This window comes from Dama dama, chromosome 17 (genome assembly GCF_033118175.1).
Source record: "Dama dama isolate Ldn47 chromosome 17, ASM3311817v1, whole genome shotgun sequence".
NCBI lineage: Eukaryota > Metazoa > Chordata > Mammalia > Artiodactyla > Cervidae > Dama > Dama dama.
Genome location: NC_083697.1, coordinates 29,286,472 through 29,304,088, shown reverse-complemented (window position 1 = coordinate 29,304,088; position 17,617 = coordinate 29,286,472). Strand labels below are relative to the sequence as shown.

The following is a 17,617-nucleotide window of genomic DNA, read 5'->3' as shown; positions in this document are numbered from 1 at the left end:
TAATGAAAACTTGTAACTGAATAATTCTCTGAGTAATTTCTAAAAATTTTATTTTACTTCGACTGTACTCCCTTCCAAGATACACTGTAGATATTCTGCAACAAATTGTGATTTGGCTCCACACTTTAGGATGTATTTTTCTTCTTGTTCCTAACTAGTAACAGTAACATCGCTGAACTATCTTAAAAATTTCTGCACATCAAGTGCAAAACCAAGTTATAGATAATCTGAAGTTAGAATGTTTTTTTTTTATTTGTAAATACACATTTACCACCTATTTTTAAATATGGTATTTACATTTAACCATTTTATATGTTAGGATAAACTACATAAAATGTGTGAAAATCTTTTACAAGTCATTAGTAACTTAGTATAATATTCAAGAAGTTTGGACTTGGCAGCCATACTGCCTGGAAGTGAATATTGTCTCTATCACTTAGTAACTGTTGTGATTTTGTAAATTATTAAATCTGATTTCCTTACACGTAAAATGGTACTTTCCACAATTTATTAAAAGCAAATTTAAAGAATTGTATAATGAGTTAAATATATATATAATACTTGCCACAGTGCCTGACACAGAGTAGTAGCAACTACAGTTTCAGGACACTGCCTCTAGATAACTGGAGGCTTCCTGTGTACCAAGTCCAAATTATGAATACCTGATTTATCTGAAGCATAGCCTAATCTTCACAAATATTTAAAAGCTAGCCATGAGATTGAAGGAAATAGATAGATCCGATTAAATACTTCCAACAAAAGGAATTTTTGGAAGAAGGAAAGAAAAAAGCTCTAGATATGTAACACTGAAGGAAATTATTTAACTTGAAGCATTAGATTTGTCAGTGCTTCAAAGCGTCCCCACATTATCTTATTCACTTCCAATATTATTTTAATTCATTTGCCAACAAGTAATACAAATATCATATTGGACATAATTATTGTTTTGGCATAGGTATAAGAGAGAAGAGAAGTACTCAAAGGATGATATAAAAGCCCGAAGTATTTGAGAATTGAAATTACACAGCTAGTCATATGTATGTTTCCAGTGTATTAAATCACGGTTACATTTACAAAAGATAGGAAAGGGGAATGTATAGTGATAGCAAGCCATCCTGACATCAGATAAAAAGCACATCCAATCTCACTAAGCAGCAAATTTCATTTATGTTACAAAAACCCTAGATATCCATGTCATAATTTTGCTGAAATGTTGTGTCCCACTTAGAGAGCCAAATCTCAAAAGAACAGAAGAGATCTGAAAATAGTTGAAAAAATAGGAATTTAAAAAGTTGAAAATCTTTAGAAAAGAGGTTCTAAAGATTAAAGTAAAGGATTATGATAGTTAGCCTACAAAGTTGAAGTCAAGAGCCATGTCTTTTAAAAGTATGGTGGAATTTTATGAAAATGACACCAAGCAATTGTTCTCTCTGTATATAAGGTAGCTAATCCCAGCTTCAGGGCCACTAGCTTATCAGGAAAGACTCTGTGATGGAATTTCCTTATCCAAAAAGCAGGGAACATTTTTAGTTTATCACTGACCTCTCAGAATTATTGTACACATAGGATAAAAATCCACCTGCAATGCTGGAGACGTGGGTTTGATCCCTGGGTTGGAAGATCCCTTGGAGGAGGGACTGGCCACCCACTTCAGAATTCTTGCCTGGAGAATCCTATGGACAGAGAAGCTTGCAGGCTACAATCCATAGGGTTGCAAAGAGTTGGACATACTGAAGCAACTGAGAACGCATGCATTGGACAACTATGGGATATTATTATCACTTTGATTGGTAGTTTTAAAGAATAACAATAATTCTTAAGAAACCAATCTTTAAAGACAGTTTAAAGACAATCTAAGAACAAACTTGCTGATTATCACTGTGCTGAGTATGAAAAGGAGATTCTAGAGGAAGGATTAACTGCCATTTCATTCTCAGAGACCTTTAAAAACATAAACTATCCTCATGAGTTATTTAAAATTTCTCTCTACGTAATAAACAGGAGGGTGGAAGTGTGAACAAGATACTTTGAGCATCTTAATAGTTACAAAATCATATGATCATGAATGTGGCTTGAAAATGACAGCTACTAGGGCAGATGACAATCTATAACATCATTGATCTGTTGAGGAAGATTTGTCCACATACACAAGCCAACATTTTCTTTGTTTTTTGAAACTTGTTAACAATTAGTATTACTGAATTGGCACAGCAGAAATGCATGGTGTTGGAGAAAAGGAGTTAAATTTTAACTTGTGAGCTGGAAATGAGTGTTGCTCACTGGTGTTACTGTTGTCAAAACTGCTTTATTAGCTGACTTTGCCCTGTACTGAAAAAGTGTTTTAAACTGTTGCATGTCAGAATATTGGCATGTGAAATCATGTGTTTCTATTAATGTTTATTATCAATACAAAGTATCTTCCAATATAAAAGTGAAATAAAGTAAATTGTTAAATAATTGTGCTCAGCAAACAGATTTCATAGTCTAGCATTAATTATAATAGCATTTACTTGCACAGTAAATATTGGTATATTTTATTCATTTCTTAAAGGCATATATCTTCTCAGATTATGAAAGATTTAAGACAGCTTGCTAAAAGTCAAGAAAATGTTTAAGCATCAAAGAGTATATCTAAAAGCATGAATGCATTTACTCCTTCATTTACTCGCTCATTCAGTGAAAATTTGTTTAATATCTACCAATCACTATGATTGGAAGTTAGGGGTGTAAAGATGAATAAAGTATGATCCTTCCCTTCAAGAAACTTGAAAGTCTTTGTACTACAGACCCATAAACAAATAATTTAAGGTGCTCCACTAAATGTATGCATAAGAGATGAGGTATATGAGATGGTCTCAAATAAATGTATGTATAATGGACTATGGGACCCCTGAAGCAGATGTTTAAGACATTCAAGATGCACGTGTTCTCTGAATAGCTAAAACAGTCCTGAGAAAGAAAAACAGAGTTGGAAGAATCAGGCTCCCTGACTTCATACTATACTACAAAGCTATAGTAATCAAAACAGTATGATACTGGCACAAAAACAAAAGTAGAGATCAATGCAAAAGGATAGAAAGCCCAGAAATAAACCCACACACCTATATTCAATTAATCTTTGATAAAGGAGGTAAAAATATACACTGGAGGAAAGATAATCTCTTTAATAAGTGATGCTGGGAAAACTGAACAACTACATGTAAAAAAATGAAATTAGAACACCCCCTAATAGCATACACAAAAATAAGATCAAAATGGATTAAAGACCTAATATAAAACTGGAAACTATAAACTCTTAAGAGGAAAAGGTAGGCAGAACACTCTTTGACATAAATTATAGTAGTATCTTTTTTGGTCCACCTTCTAGAGTAATGAAAATGAAAATTAAAATAATCAGGCTTTCCTGGTGGCTCAGTGGTAAAGAATCCACGTGCAATGCAGGAGACATGAGAGACAGGTTCAATCCCTGGGTCAGGAAAATAACCTGGAGAAGGAGATTGAAACCCACTCCAGTATTCTTGCCTAGAGAATCCCATGGACAGAAGAGCCTGGCAGGCTACAGTCCTTGGGATCACAAAGAGTCGAACATGTCTGAGTGATTAACACAAACAAATGGGACCTAATTAAACTTAAAAGCTTTTGCATAGCGAAGGAAATCATAAAGAAAATTAAAAGACAACCCACAGAATGGGAGAAAATATTTGCAAACAAAGCCACCAATAAGGGATTAATCTCCAAAATGTACAAACAGCTAATGTAGCTCTATGTCAAAAAGCAAACAACCCAATCAAAAAATTGGCAGAAGATCTAAATAGATATTTCTCCAAAGAAGACATACAAATGGCCCCAAACACATGAAAAGATGCTGGACATCACTAATTATCAGACAAATGCATCCAAACTACAATGAGGTTTCACCTCACACTGGTCAGAATGTCCATCATTAAAAAATCTACAATCAATACTTTAGAGGGTGTGGAGAAAAAGGAATCTTCCTGTACTGTTGGTAGGAATGAAAATTGGTACAACCATTATGGAGAACAGTATGGAGGTTCCTTAAAGAATTAAAAATAAAACTACCATATGATCCAGCAATCCTACTCTTGGGCATGTATCTGGAGAAAACCATAATTCAAAAAGATGAATACACCCTAATATTCATTGCAGCACTATTTACAATAGCCAAGACGTGGAAGCAACCTAAGTGTCCATTGACAGAAGAGTGGATAAAGAAGGTGCCGTTATTATATACAATGGAATACTACTCAGCTTTAAAAAAGAATTAAATAGTTCCATTTGCAGCAACATGAATGGGCCTGGAGATAATCATACTAAATGAGCTAAGTCAGGCAGAGAGAGACAAATATAATATGATATCTCTTATGTGTGGAATCTAGTTTTTAAATAATATAAATGAACTTATTTATAAGGCAGAAACAGACTCATAGATTTTGAAAACAAACTTTTGGTTACCAAAGGGGAAATGTGGGAGTCGGGGATAAAGTTAGGATCTTGAGATTAATATAAACACACTAATATGTATAGAATTGATTATCAACAAGGACCTACTGTGATACAGGGAACTCTATTGGTATTCTGTAATAACCTATATGGGAAGACAATCTGAGAAAGAATTAATATACGTATATGTATAACCAAATCACCATGCTATACACTTTAATACAACACTGTAAATCAACCATATTCCAATATCTTAAATGCACATTTTCTTGAAATTAAACTTAAGTTTTAGACAATAGAAATGAATAATTTTAATACATGGAATAGACCTTTCTAATTGAATTCCTTCTAATTCTCTAAATAAAGCAAATGGACCTACACAATCCCAATTGTTCCCTATTTCCTGATCTTACCCCTTTCTCTCTTCTTCATGGAGTGACATAAATGAAAGAAATAGCAGGCTTCTGAGATCAGACAAATGGAGATTCAAGTTACACTGATCTTGCTAAGCGTTGGTTTCCTTATTTTTAAATGTGGATAATAAATTTACCTCTCTGAATATTTTTGAGGACAAGAAATAATGAAAGTAAGTGTACTGGTCATTTTTTCAGCATTTGATAAAATGGTAGATGCGATATAATTGGATGCTGTCATGCTGCACTCTGTCCTGAATTCCTTGTCACCATCCCCCTGATGGCATTCTTTCTGGCTCTGAAGGTCTACATTTCATATCAAATTTCCTTCTTATTTACTCATTCTTCTCATGTGATTACTCTGCTACAACGTAGTAATTCTTTCACATTTATACACTGTAAGATCCCTTATAAATATGTTTTCATATTGAATTGAGTTGAATTGAGCTCATCTAGCTCTGAGATAATAAAGTTAAGAGAGGAGAGGAAAACGATGCCAAGAAAATGTCCAGTGATCTACTAAAGGTTGCACAACCTATTAGGGGCAGAAGTGGGGCTAGAGCCAGGCTTCCTGACGCTTGGTCTAAATAACACTGTCTCTTTGGAAGTATGGCCGTGTATATTCAGAGACCAAATTTGTCTTTGGCTCTCACTTATCCAGGCTTTATAAGGAATTAGTTAAATGGGTAATCAGTTCAACAATTAACTGTAGCAAACACTTACAGCATTTACTAATATTTACAAAGTGATGTGTGTATTATATATATATACATAATCCTCATAAAACTATGAAGAGGGCATTAACATAATGTCCCCACTTATAAATGAGGAAACTGAGCCATAGGATAAATTACTGCCTTAAGGTCATGCTGCTAGTGAGTGGCAGAGCCAGGATTCAAACCCAGGCTCCATGGTCTCTATGCTGTCTACTGACTATTGGTTTTCCCATGAACTTACATACTGACTTAAAAGTGTACAAATGCTAAAATATTTCATACCAATAAAGCCTATGTCCTGTGAATTATTCTCACTCAGTGACCTTGAGGTCTTTGTACAGTCAGTCCCTGTTACTTTTCCAAGTAATTCTTAGCACTTCCTAAGCCTTTCTGATCACTGCACATATTAAAAACAGAACAGAAACCATATTCTACCTACTCCTGTTGCTCCTACTTTAATTTGAATCTGATATAGGTTTATGGGAGTCATTAGACCTCTTTTCCAAAAGTTTACAGTCTTTCTTCTGGACAGATAGTAGTATTATTTTTACCCACTCCTTTGAAGTCAAGTATAGATGCCAAATTTGGTTGATCAATGAGGTGTGAGTAGCAGTGATGTGTGTTGTCTCTGGGAGAAAGCCTGAAGAGCCAGTGCAAAATTCTCCATAATCACTCCCCACAGTGCAGTTGATCATGGAGGGAGACACTGAGATAAGCCTGAGTCCCAAAATGATTGTGTGGAGCAGAGGTCACCTGGCAACTCACGGTGAACACATAGGGTGACGAATAAACATTTCTTGAGTTAAGCTCCTGAGATCTTTGTGATTACTACAAGTTTATCCTGATTCTTCCAAGGTTTAGTTACCATTAGAAATACTTTATATGGTTTATGTATTTATCTAAAACAGTTTTAGAATAGTTAGCAAATTGTGTGGCATCATTTGACTCAACTTTTATGCTTGGTGAGTTTTCCCAACATATGTTTTCTATAAATGTAAAGCGTGAAAACACTTCCTAGGAGTTAAGACAGCTTTCAAAGGCCTAATTAGGACTGAAATAGCCTATACTTTAACTTCCAGAGATGTTCCCTGAAATACAAAGTTATGCATAATTGCACATATGATAGTGCCATTAATGTTGGATTTCTGATATTGTTGTTGTTTTTGAGTTGCTCTGAATGTTTTGTTCACCCCTCTCACTTATTTTAAGACTGCTAAACATAGGGTGCTCCAGTGAAGCACTTTTCAGAGTGTTTTAATACAACTTGCTGATGTTTTCAACTATATTTGTTTCCCACTATTATACTAGCTGTTGACTATAGATATGGTACAAAAAATATTTTCATCACATCCTCCAAGAACTGTAATTTGACAAGTCTTTGGAGGACTCTTTCAGGGACTGGATCAGTTGTTGACTCATTGCAGCTTGGATCCTTCTTGAACTTCATTTTTATAAATGGTCAAACCCTTGATTATTCAGACTCATGGAAGGAAACAGCACTATCCATAAATTCAAAACCAGAACTGATCCAAAAGGCATTAATATTTGGCTCTGGAGATTATTATATAACATTTTGTGAAAGCAGCCTCTTTATCTGCCCAGTTCTGTAGCTCCTGACCTTCCCTGGACACATATTAAGTGAGCATTGAGTGGGACCCAGCAATGACCTGGAGACAGGAAAGGCCACTTATCCCTGATATTTGCCACCTTTTGTCTCCAGAGTTGATGTGTCTATTAAGAGGTTATCAGATTTCTCCATCTGTACTCTGCATGGGTCTATCCAGAAGATGCAGCTTCTGGAAAGACCAGCCTTTCCAGTTCTCAGAAGCTTTCTATCTGTTAGAAGCCATTCTAAATTCAGATTTTATTGTTTCCATCAAATTTATCCTGTCAGGTAATTTCTTTTTTTTTTTGGTTTTGATTGCTTATTATATGTATTTGTTTTCTTTTTAAATTTGTAAATGCATTAAACCCACAGTAAACTTAATGTAGGCCAAATAAAAGTATTGAAAGGAGAACCTTCCGAATCTTAAATGATAACTCTCTCTCTTTTAAACTATGGTGCTTTCTACCGCATCACACAGTGTTTTTAAGCTAATTGGTAGTTGAATGCATTAGCATTTAATAAACATAATAAAAAGTATTAGAGTAAAATATTATATGAACACCCTAAAGTAGTGTTTCTTTAGAATCACTGTAGGATTCTAAAGTGATTCTGCACATCTGAATCATGTAAGAGGCTTTAAAAATATAGATTCCTGGGCCTCATTTACACAGGTTCTAGTTAAATGGGTCCAAAATGGTCCCTGGGAAATCAGTATTTTTAAAATTCCCTTAAATAATTCTCAGGTGCAGCTAAGGTTGAGAGCCATTGCTCAGAGCCATCTCTAGGACAGAATTGCCCTCCATTTCTCACATTCATAGTGTGTTTTGGATGTGTTTTGGATCCTCACAGTTTCCAACAAGGGAGATTTTATTATTTCTTGTGTAATATAGGGACTCATTTCCCTTTGCCTTCATGCTTAATTGTTTTCCAAGGCATTGAACAGTTTGGGAAAAAATCACTGTTTAATGATCCTAAAGTTACAAAATAAAATTCTGATGATTTAAATGACTTTCTAAAATAACATTTACCAATGCCTATCAGGTAAAGAATCCAAGAAACACATCTATAGACAACACATGGGTTTATTACTTGCTGCAGCAAGAGAGAGACTGCCCCTCGTGGGTAACAGTGAAGAAGGCATCTCAAAAGAGATAATATAGGAAAAAGATAATTCCACAGTTCAATCTTGGCAGAATTCTGACAGTGCTGGTCAGAATTTGCAAGCTGGGGAGTTGCTGGAAGCGTCAGTGGTCTTATCTTTGGAACTCATCTTTTGATCAGTTTGTCAATAGTCTCATTTTGTGATATAAACATTTGGATGAACTGGTGTTAAGAGTTTGAAATTCTGTAGTTGATGATGGACATCGCAGTTCTGATTTGGTCCATTTTATCTCTTTTGAAAGCTGTGAATTTTAAGGCTCAGTTCAGCTGAATTATTTTTCACATGATAAGATTCATGGGAACAATAGTTTACCATCATAAATTGAGTAATTAATGCTTAGCTATCTATAGCAATAAATCAATGATATATTCTAGATAAAAATAAAATATACGAGTCATTATAATCTATTTAATAGATTTTTAGTCTTATTGATTTTCATACCAAGCAAAATATTGTTTGCTCAATAACAAAATCCAGCAAGATAAGTCACCTTATCTTGTTATTTCTAACTTGTGTATTGATACAGTTCTGGGTGACATCAAGGGTTGGGGTTTACAATCCTTAAGACATTCACGGAAAAATATCCAAGGGATTGTGCCTCACTGGGAGTGTATTTCCTACTAACTATTCCTATAATGCAGAGAAATGATATAGATCTAGAAGGAAAAAAATGTAATAATTATTTTTGTTTGTTTGTTTTTGGAAATTTAGTATGAAAATTCAGGCCATATCCCTACACATAAAATGACAAGGCCAAATTTAGGGATCATTTCAAATAAATGGTTTGTATCCATCTCCTACTAACTAATAATGTTTTTTCTATGAAATGATAAACATGAAGTTCGAATGCAGCACCATAATATCAAAACTTAAGTGGGAGACACACTGCAGCCACTTTCCCTGTGTTCTCAGCAGCCTGACTTGGAGTTCAGGATGGAATTCTGAATGGGCCCCAACTTAACCTCTGTGAGATGTTAGGACAGTGACCTGTGGTTTCAAATTTACGTCTTTTATTTTAAAAATTCCCATATACATTCTCCTAACTTTCCAACTTGTTAATATCATTAAAATAACAACATAACATTAAAATATTCAAAATCAGGAAAGTAATATTGATACAGTATTATTAATTAACCTAAAGAACATATTCCATTTTTGTCAACTGCGACTAATATATTCCTTTTTTTTGAGCCAGAATCCAACCTGGAATCACAGAATACATTTTGTTGTTATGTGACGCTCCCTAATCTGGGACAATTTTCCTTTTCCTTTCATGACTGACACTTTTGAAGAGTAAAGTTATTTTATATAAAATCTCTTTGTTTGGGGCTGTCTAATTTTCTTCCTTGTGATTAAATTCAGATTATTTAATTTTGGTAAGAATGCAGGACAGTGACTTTATGCCTTCTTCAGTGCCTTGTACAAGAGACCCGATGTTGTTTATTCTCATTACTGTTGATGCTGACTTTGATCAGTTGAACAAGGTGGTATCTGCTGCAGTTCTCCACTCTAAAAGTATTACTTTTTCCACCAAAGTCAGTTTTAAATGATCACACAGGCTCTCTCTCCCTCCTTTCTTTTTTCTCCTCTTCCCAAATATGATGTGAAATAATGATAGTGGAAAAATTTGAGAGCTGCTAATAAGCTGGTGAATTCCCTTTATTATTTTTCCTGCCTATTCTATATCTTTCAGAATAGTGAATTTTTCTGAATAAAAGACTGATCTTTATAGGAAAACCTATGTATGAATATGGTCTTCTACAAATTGTCCTGGGTAGTTTAGCCTAAGTGCACATTCAGTTCAGTTCAGTGCAGTTGCTCAGTTGTCTCTGACTCTTTGCGACCCCGTGGACTGCAGCATGACAGTCCTCCCTGTCCATCACCGACTCCCAGAGTTTACTCAAACTCATGTCCATTGAGTCGGTGATGACATCCAACCGTCTCATCCTCTGTTGTTCCCTTCTTCTCCCACCTTCAATCTCTCCCAACATCAGGGTATTTTCAAATGAGTCAGCTCCTCACATCAGGTGGCCAAGGTATTGGAGTTTCACCTTCAACGTCAGTCCTTCCAATGAATATTCAAGACTGATTTCCTTTAGGAGGACTGGTTGGATCTCCTTGCAGTCCAAGGGACTCTCAAGAGTTTTCTCCAACACCACAGTTCAAAAGCATCAAGTCTTCAGCACTCAGCTTTCTTTATAGTCCAACTGTCACATCCATACATGGCTACTGGAAAAACCATAGCCTTAACTAGATGGACCTTTGTTGGCAAAGTAATGTCTCTGCTTTTTAATATTCTGTCTAGGTTGGTCGTAACTTTTCTTCCAAGGAGTAAGCGTCTTTTTAATTTCATGGCTGCAGTCACCATCTGCAGTGATTTTGGAGTCCAAGAAAATAAAGTCTCTCACTGTTTCCATGGTTTCCCCATCTATTTCCCATAAAGTGATGGAACCGGATGCCATGATCTTTGTTTTCTGAATGTTAAGCTTTAAGCCAACTTTTTCACTCTCCTCTTTCACTTTCATCAAGAGGCTCTTTTGTTCTTCACTTTCCGCCATAAAGGTGATGTTATCTGCATATCTGAGGTTATTGATATTTTTCCCGGCTATCTTGATTCCAGCTTGTGCTTCATCCAGCTTAGCATTTCTCATGATGTACTCTGCATATAAGTTAAATAATCAGGGTGACAATATACAGCCTTGACATACTCCTTTTCCTATTTGGAACCAGTCTGTTGCTCCATGTCCAGTTCTAACTGTTGCTTCCTGACCTGCATGCAGATTTCTCAAGAGGCAGGTCAGGTGGTCTGGTATTCCCATCCCTTTCAGAATTTTCAAGTTTATTGTGATCCACACAGTCAAAGGCTTTGGCATAGTCAGTAAAGCAGAAATAGATATTTTTCTGGAACTCTCTTGCTTTTTCAGTGATCCAACGAATGTTGACAATTTGATCTCTGGTTCCTCTCCCTTTTCCAAAACCAGCTTGAACATCTGGAAGTTCATGGTTCACATATTGTTGAAGCCTGGCTTGGAGAATTTTGAGCACATTTGAGGGCACATTAGCACCTTCTTAAAATTTTGGTCCTAAATAAAACCCATACCTGGCAGCAGCCAGTGTGAAAGAAAAAAAAAAAAAAGAAGGAAAATTTCGTTCTGCTCCATTCTGAAATTTAAAGCTTTCAGAATAAAATTGAAATTATATTTCTTTCTGGCTATTTTATTACCAAAAAATCTAAAAGAAAATCACATACTGTGTGGCATAGAAATTTATTATAAATTCCTCATATTTACTTAAATAACCCTTTTCCCTGGTTTTCTTTTCCAACTGAAGCAGCACATGCTTAGTCTCCACCCATTCTACATTTCTTGAATAATTTAAAGACAGTACCTGGAAAGCAGAATCACTTAGAATCTAATATGCATTTGGCAGTACAGATGAAGGATTCAGGCTTTTTACTTGGACAACTTGAGTATGACTGAGCCTGATCCAAGGTTCACAGAGGCCAGAGCAGTGATTTCACACTGTCAAAAAATGAGCAGTTAATGGCACTTAGGCTGGCTGCAACCAGAATGCAGCCTGACAAGAGGAAAAGCCACGTGCTTTGCAGCTATGAAGCATGTTGTGGAAGAATGCCTATGGGGAACAGAATGGGCTGGACCTCTGCCTTGTAGTCAGCATCACAGGCAAGGAGCAAGAGAGGGATAAGGGAGCCACAGATGTGTCAGACAGTCAGCATATGAGATGCTGAGCCTGGAGCTCACTCTGCTTAATTAACAAGGGGTAAAAATGGTCAACAGATTTTTAGACCAAAGACTAAAGGTTGCCTGCCATCTTCCTATAAATCATTCCATTTATGTCTTAGTACCATATTTGGGACTAAAAATATAAAATTTAAGAGTTTTGATTTAAATATTTCAAAACAATAATGAATTATGTTCCCTCCATGCATATATTTTTATGCATATATTTTAATAGTGCTTTCATACTTAATGTTTTGCTTAATCTTCCCAGCACCTATGTGAGTTAAGTATACTTGCCCCCTCCTTCCTTTTAAAGATGAGGAGCTGTCTTGGAGAAAACATAAATGGCTTCCATCAGATGACATAACAAAAATATTGGTGCCAGGAAAAATGAAAGTTATCGTGATTTTGCTCACATATTTTAGCTATGAAGGTATTTTTATTTAACTAAAGGAGGTTAGAAATGCTGAGTTCTAGTAAATTTTGATGACATACGTTTGGGGTTTATTTTAAAAGCTTAAACACAGATTCAAGATATCTCATCCCATAAAGAGAAAAGAAAATTAGCAATTTCATTCATATGAGAAACCATAAGTCTGTGGATACCAATATTTGGCTAACTTCTTTGTCAAGAAATTGAATTGTCTGTACAATTCAGAAGTGAACTTTTTAAAAATCTGTAAGTGTCTATAATTTTAATAATATTGTCATTGACAGAAACCATTTGAAATTCATAACAATTGATCATATATATATATATCATATGTACATATATATATATACAAAATTTACACTCAACAATAGATAATGAAGTGAAAGTCATTCTGTTGTGTCCGACTTTTTGTGATCCCATGGATTATACAATCCATGGAATTCTCCAGGCCAGAATACTGGAGTGGGTAGCCTTTCCTTTCTCCAGTGGATCTTCCCAACCCAGGAATTGAACCGGGGTCTCCTGCATTGCAGGCAGATTCTTTACCAACTGAGCTATCAGGGAAGTCCCAATAGATAATGAGATGGTAACCAATTCCCCGTATCCTCAAAGGGCAAAATACTACTGATATTATCTGCCAGTTAAAGAAGTTTATCTTTTCTATTTGTTATTTGTTATGGGATTTAAATTACCTCTTGCCCAGTCCTCCATTTAATTGTAAAAACTATTTCTATTAGAAAGATTGAATGCATTCCTGCCTAAGAACTTGATGCAGTAAAACAACCCATAACATTTCTGTGTTCTTATCATGAGACTGGATAAATCAAAGGTCAACTTCCTCAGTATGACTATCATTTAGCAAACTCATATTTCAGGTCTGTCTGAAGTCCATTTCACATATGTAGATACACAATTATGCATTTTTTCCCTTTAATGTCAACCAATCTGTGCAAGGCTATCCCATTTTAATTTCATGGGACAAGATGACTTTAAGCTGTAAACCAAGATAAGAGAGAAGTCAAAACTATAAGTAGATTAATAGTATCTTCTGTGAGTCCATGGGTAGAATGCAAAATTTAACCTAAAAATCTATTTTAAAAAGGTTAAGAGTATGTGTGATGTGGTTGTAAGACACTAGAATAAGCCAGAAACAGTGAAAGTGAAAGTCGCTCAGTCATATCTGATTCTTTGTGACCCCCCATGGACTACACAGTCTGTGGAATTCTCCAGACCAGAATACTGGAGTAGGTAGCCTTTCCCCTCTCCAGGGGAAGCCAGAAATAGGTGTCAAATCTAATATGTACAAACATTAGAAGCAGAGCAAGACAAATCAACGAGTTTGATGTTGACAGGCCAACTTTGGAAAATGAGGCAGCCCATCCAGATGACATCACCAGAGCATAACTTGTTTGGGAAGAGCTCACCTCTAGACTCACACCTGAAGGTCCATCTCTGAGAATAATAAAGGCACAGCCCTTTCAAACTGGCAAAGAAAAGCAGTGATCAGATGGGCACTAAACTGCTTACTGGTTGAGTAGGCATGGGGAAAGACAAGGACAATCAGATTTGAGGGTGCTGAGAAAGGCAAATAAATAGAAGTGATTGACCATGGTGTCTGGATTGTTTTACGATTGCAATTTAAGTCATCATAGGACCAACAAAGGGCTTCACTAGTAGCTCAGTGGTAAAGAATCTGCTTGTCAATGCGGGAGATGTGGGTTTGATCCCTGGATCGGGAAGAGGCCCCAGGAGGAGGAAATGTCAATCCACTCCAGTGTTCTTGCCTGGGAAATCCCATGGACAGTGGAGAGTGGCGGGCTATAGTTCATGGGGTTGCAAAGAGTCAGACACAAGTGAGCACACATGCAAGACCAACAAAATGGAGAAAAAAGAGAAATTGAAGAATTAGATTTTTAAGTGAGATTAAAGTACAGGCAAGACAGAAACAAAGTGTTCAAAACTATGGAGACAGTAAAAGAATCAGGATGCCAGGAGTTAGGAAGGAGGGAGGGAGGAATAGGTGGATTTTTAGGGTGGCAAAATTACTCTGAAGGATACTACAATGATGGATACATGTCATCACACATTTGTTCAGATCTGTAGAAGGTACAATGTGAGAGTGAGCCTTAATGTAAACTATAGACTTGGGTTGATAATGATGTGTCAGTATAGGTTCATCAGCTGTAATGAATGTGCCACTCTGGTGAAAGATGTTGATAATGGGGCAAGATATGTGTATGTGAGGGGAAGGGATATATGGGCAATCTTGTGTCTTTTGCTCAATATTTCTGGGAATCTAAAACTTCCCTAAAAAATGAAATCTATTTTAAAAAAGAGAGAGAGAGAGAGAGAGTTAAAAGACAATGAGAGAACATGGCTTGAAAATGGGATTTCAGAGTTTGAGATGAAGGACAAGGATGAAGAAGATAGGCTGAGATGAGATATAGGCCAGAGGAGATATGGTTAACCAAATTATCATCATTTTAGTATAATGTGGTGATGGATTGAATGACCCACCCCCATCCTGCCACTTCTAACCTTTTCCAGTGCACAGAGTGGTTGCTTTAAAAGGCAAAAGCAGCAGAGCATCCAAAAGCATGGCACCTCTATGTTTCACTTTACATCGGTTCCAATTACACATCCTTGGGAAAGCTTCCAGAATCAGATCCATATACTCTTCAGCCCCAGACTATAATGATTAATAACTGCATTAGTGAAAAAGTAAATGTTTGTCTACAACTTTAGAGAATATCAGCATATAATCAGAGAGTGGCCTAGGAACTGCTGTGATTTACAGGAGAAATTCAATTACTTTTCTTGTTCAACTCATAAAAAACAAAAGCAAAAAGAACAAACAAAAGTGGTATTCTTTGGCTCTGGCAGCAAATGAACATGAAAGACTTTGTGTTTATAAATTTTCCTCACATTTGTTGTTTAGTCACTAAGTTATGTCTGACTCTTTGCAACCCCATGGACTCCAGCATGCCAGGCTTCCCTGTCCTTCACTATCTCCCTAAGTTTGCTCCAGTTCATGTCCATTGAGTCAGTGATGCCATCTAATGATTTCATCCTCTGCCACCCACTTCTCTTCTTACTCTCAATCTTTCAAAGCATCAGTGTCTTTTCCAATGAGTCATCAGCTCTTCACATCAGGTGGCCAAAGTGTTGGAGCTTCAGTTTCAGCATCAGTCCTTCCAATGAATCTTCAGTGTTGATTTCCTTTAGGAATGACTGGTTTGATCTCCTTGCTGTCCAGGGGACTCTCTTCTCCAGCACCACAGTTCGAAAGCTTTCTCATACTGAACACTTGATACAAGGGGTCATGCCAGGAGTTTTCCTATATTAGGCTGTTAATCTTTATTGCAACCATTAGGTAAATAACATCCTCATTTTGCATATGAGAACATAAAGGGTTAGGATGGTCTTATAACTTGCCAAAGCCTTCCAGCCACTGGGATGTGAATCTGCTTGTTAGGACTCCTGAGTCCCTTTGCTCTCCCACCTTCCCTAAGCTTGTGCCTATGTGAACCTCCTCATTTGCCTCTTGAAAGAAAATAAATCTAGAGTGAGTGATTACAGCACTTTTTGCAACTGTGGTTGCTTACAGTTTAAACTGTGAATGACTTTAAAAATTGCCAGCAGGCATGCCCACACACAGTGTCCCAAACCAGCTCTTTATTTTTCCTAGTTGGGTTAATTGTTTTTTGGTTTTGTTTTGCTTTGATTGTCTTTTACCTTGTACATTTTTAGATCTCATGTCTAAGGGTTAAAGAGAGACAGAGAGAAAGGCTGAAAATGTCTTCTGCTATATCCCACAGGAGTATCATGTCCTTGACACTGTTATTAAAAATGAGCCATGGGAAATGGCTTTATTGGCCCATGGACAAGTGACCATGTAGAACTCTTAAGTGATACAGGCTTCAACCAGGCTCTTAGGCCTCTTGATACTTTCCAAACATTCCACAAGTGCTTTATATGAACCAATTCTGCATATAGCTAGGAAAAGGGAAAGAAAAAATACCTGCCAAGTAGGACTTTTCAAAGATCAGTGAAGATGCATGTGTTTGTGTACATGTGCATGTGTATGTCTGGTTGGGTCAACTTTCTAGTCAATAAAAGCAGTTTTTGAAGGCTATACAGAGAATAGTTTGCCACAAAATCCTCACCAACACTTAAGAGTGTGCAAAATTTTCTCTGAAGTCTGAGAGCAACTGAACAAGACCCTTTTCTAGTGCTTCTTGGTTCATACAGATACATAAGACATAAGCGATGATTTCAACCCACGTTGGTGAATACTTCAGCTTACAGGTGAAAACTGGGAGGTTTGAAGGCACTTAAAGTTTATTAAAAATTATGAAGGTGGTAAATGGTCAAGAGAGGAATTGAACTCAGGTCTTATTCCAGTCATATGCTTTTCATATTGAACCATGTTGCCATTTTAGTTCAGTGAAACAACAAACAGAAAACAGTGACCAAAAAAAAAGAAAAAAAACCCACAAGGCAACAGGAAATGTTTGGGAATCATATATGGGTGACCACATGCAAGGGACTCTCAAATTATAACTGAAGAAGGAGGGTTACGATATAATAAAGCTATTTGTCAGTAAATCCTCCCTCCCACCAAAATTGTAAAATGATGACATGGGAAATGAGGACACATGTATTTCTTTTGTTCAACCAAGAATATCTTAGATTTCATGACTTTAAATTCAAAATTTTTACCATTGTCTTATTAGTCTTTTTGTAGAACCTAAGTTTAAAGTCATATGCATGATGGCCACAGCAATTGATAGAAACTGTATTAGAACAGAGCATAGCAGCATTATTCAGGATTTGTTTTTCTTTTTACATATCACTTTTGAGGATGACTCATTCTGCACATTACTCTTCCCCACCTGGCTTCTGGTGAAACATTTAAATTGCAAATAAAGAGCAAGATGGTACATTTAAAAAAGTTCATAACATATGCAGAATGACCTGCTAGACATCAAAAGTTATGGAAATAAATGTCTATAATTTAAGATTCAAGTATGTTTTTGATTTTATGACAAAATATGATCCTATGATTTTCCCCAAGTACTTGGAT

At 36.2% G+C, this 17,617-nt stretch overlaps 1 protein-coding gene and 1 long non-coding RNA gene across 3 annotated transcripts in view; one reads left to right on the top strand and one right to left on the bottom strand.

Annotated features, from left to right (window-relative positions):
- BANK1 (B cell scaffold protein with ankyrin repeats 1) overlaps positions 1-17,617 on the top strand; it is a 311,689-nt gene that overhangs the window by 217,211 nt on the left and 76,861 nt on the right. The gene's annotated exons all lie outside the window — the stretch shown is intronic.
- Positions 8,549-17,617, bottom strand: part of LOC133071687 (uncharacterized) — a 40,046-nt gene continuing 30,977 nt past the window's right edge. Inside the window, exon 3 of the long non-coding RNA XR_009696496.1 lies at positions 8,549-8,599. This is a non-coding gene — a long non-coding RNA (uncharacterized LOC133071687). The remainder of the gene's footprint in view (positions 8,600-17,617) is intronic.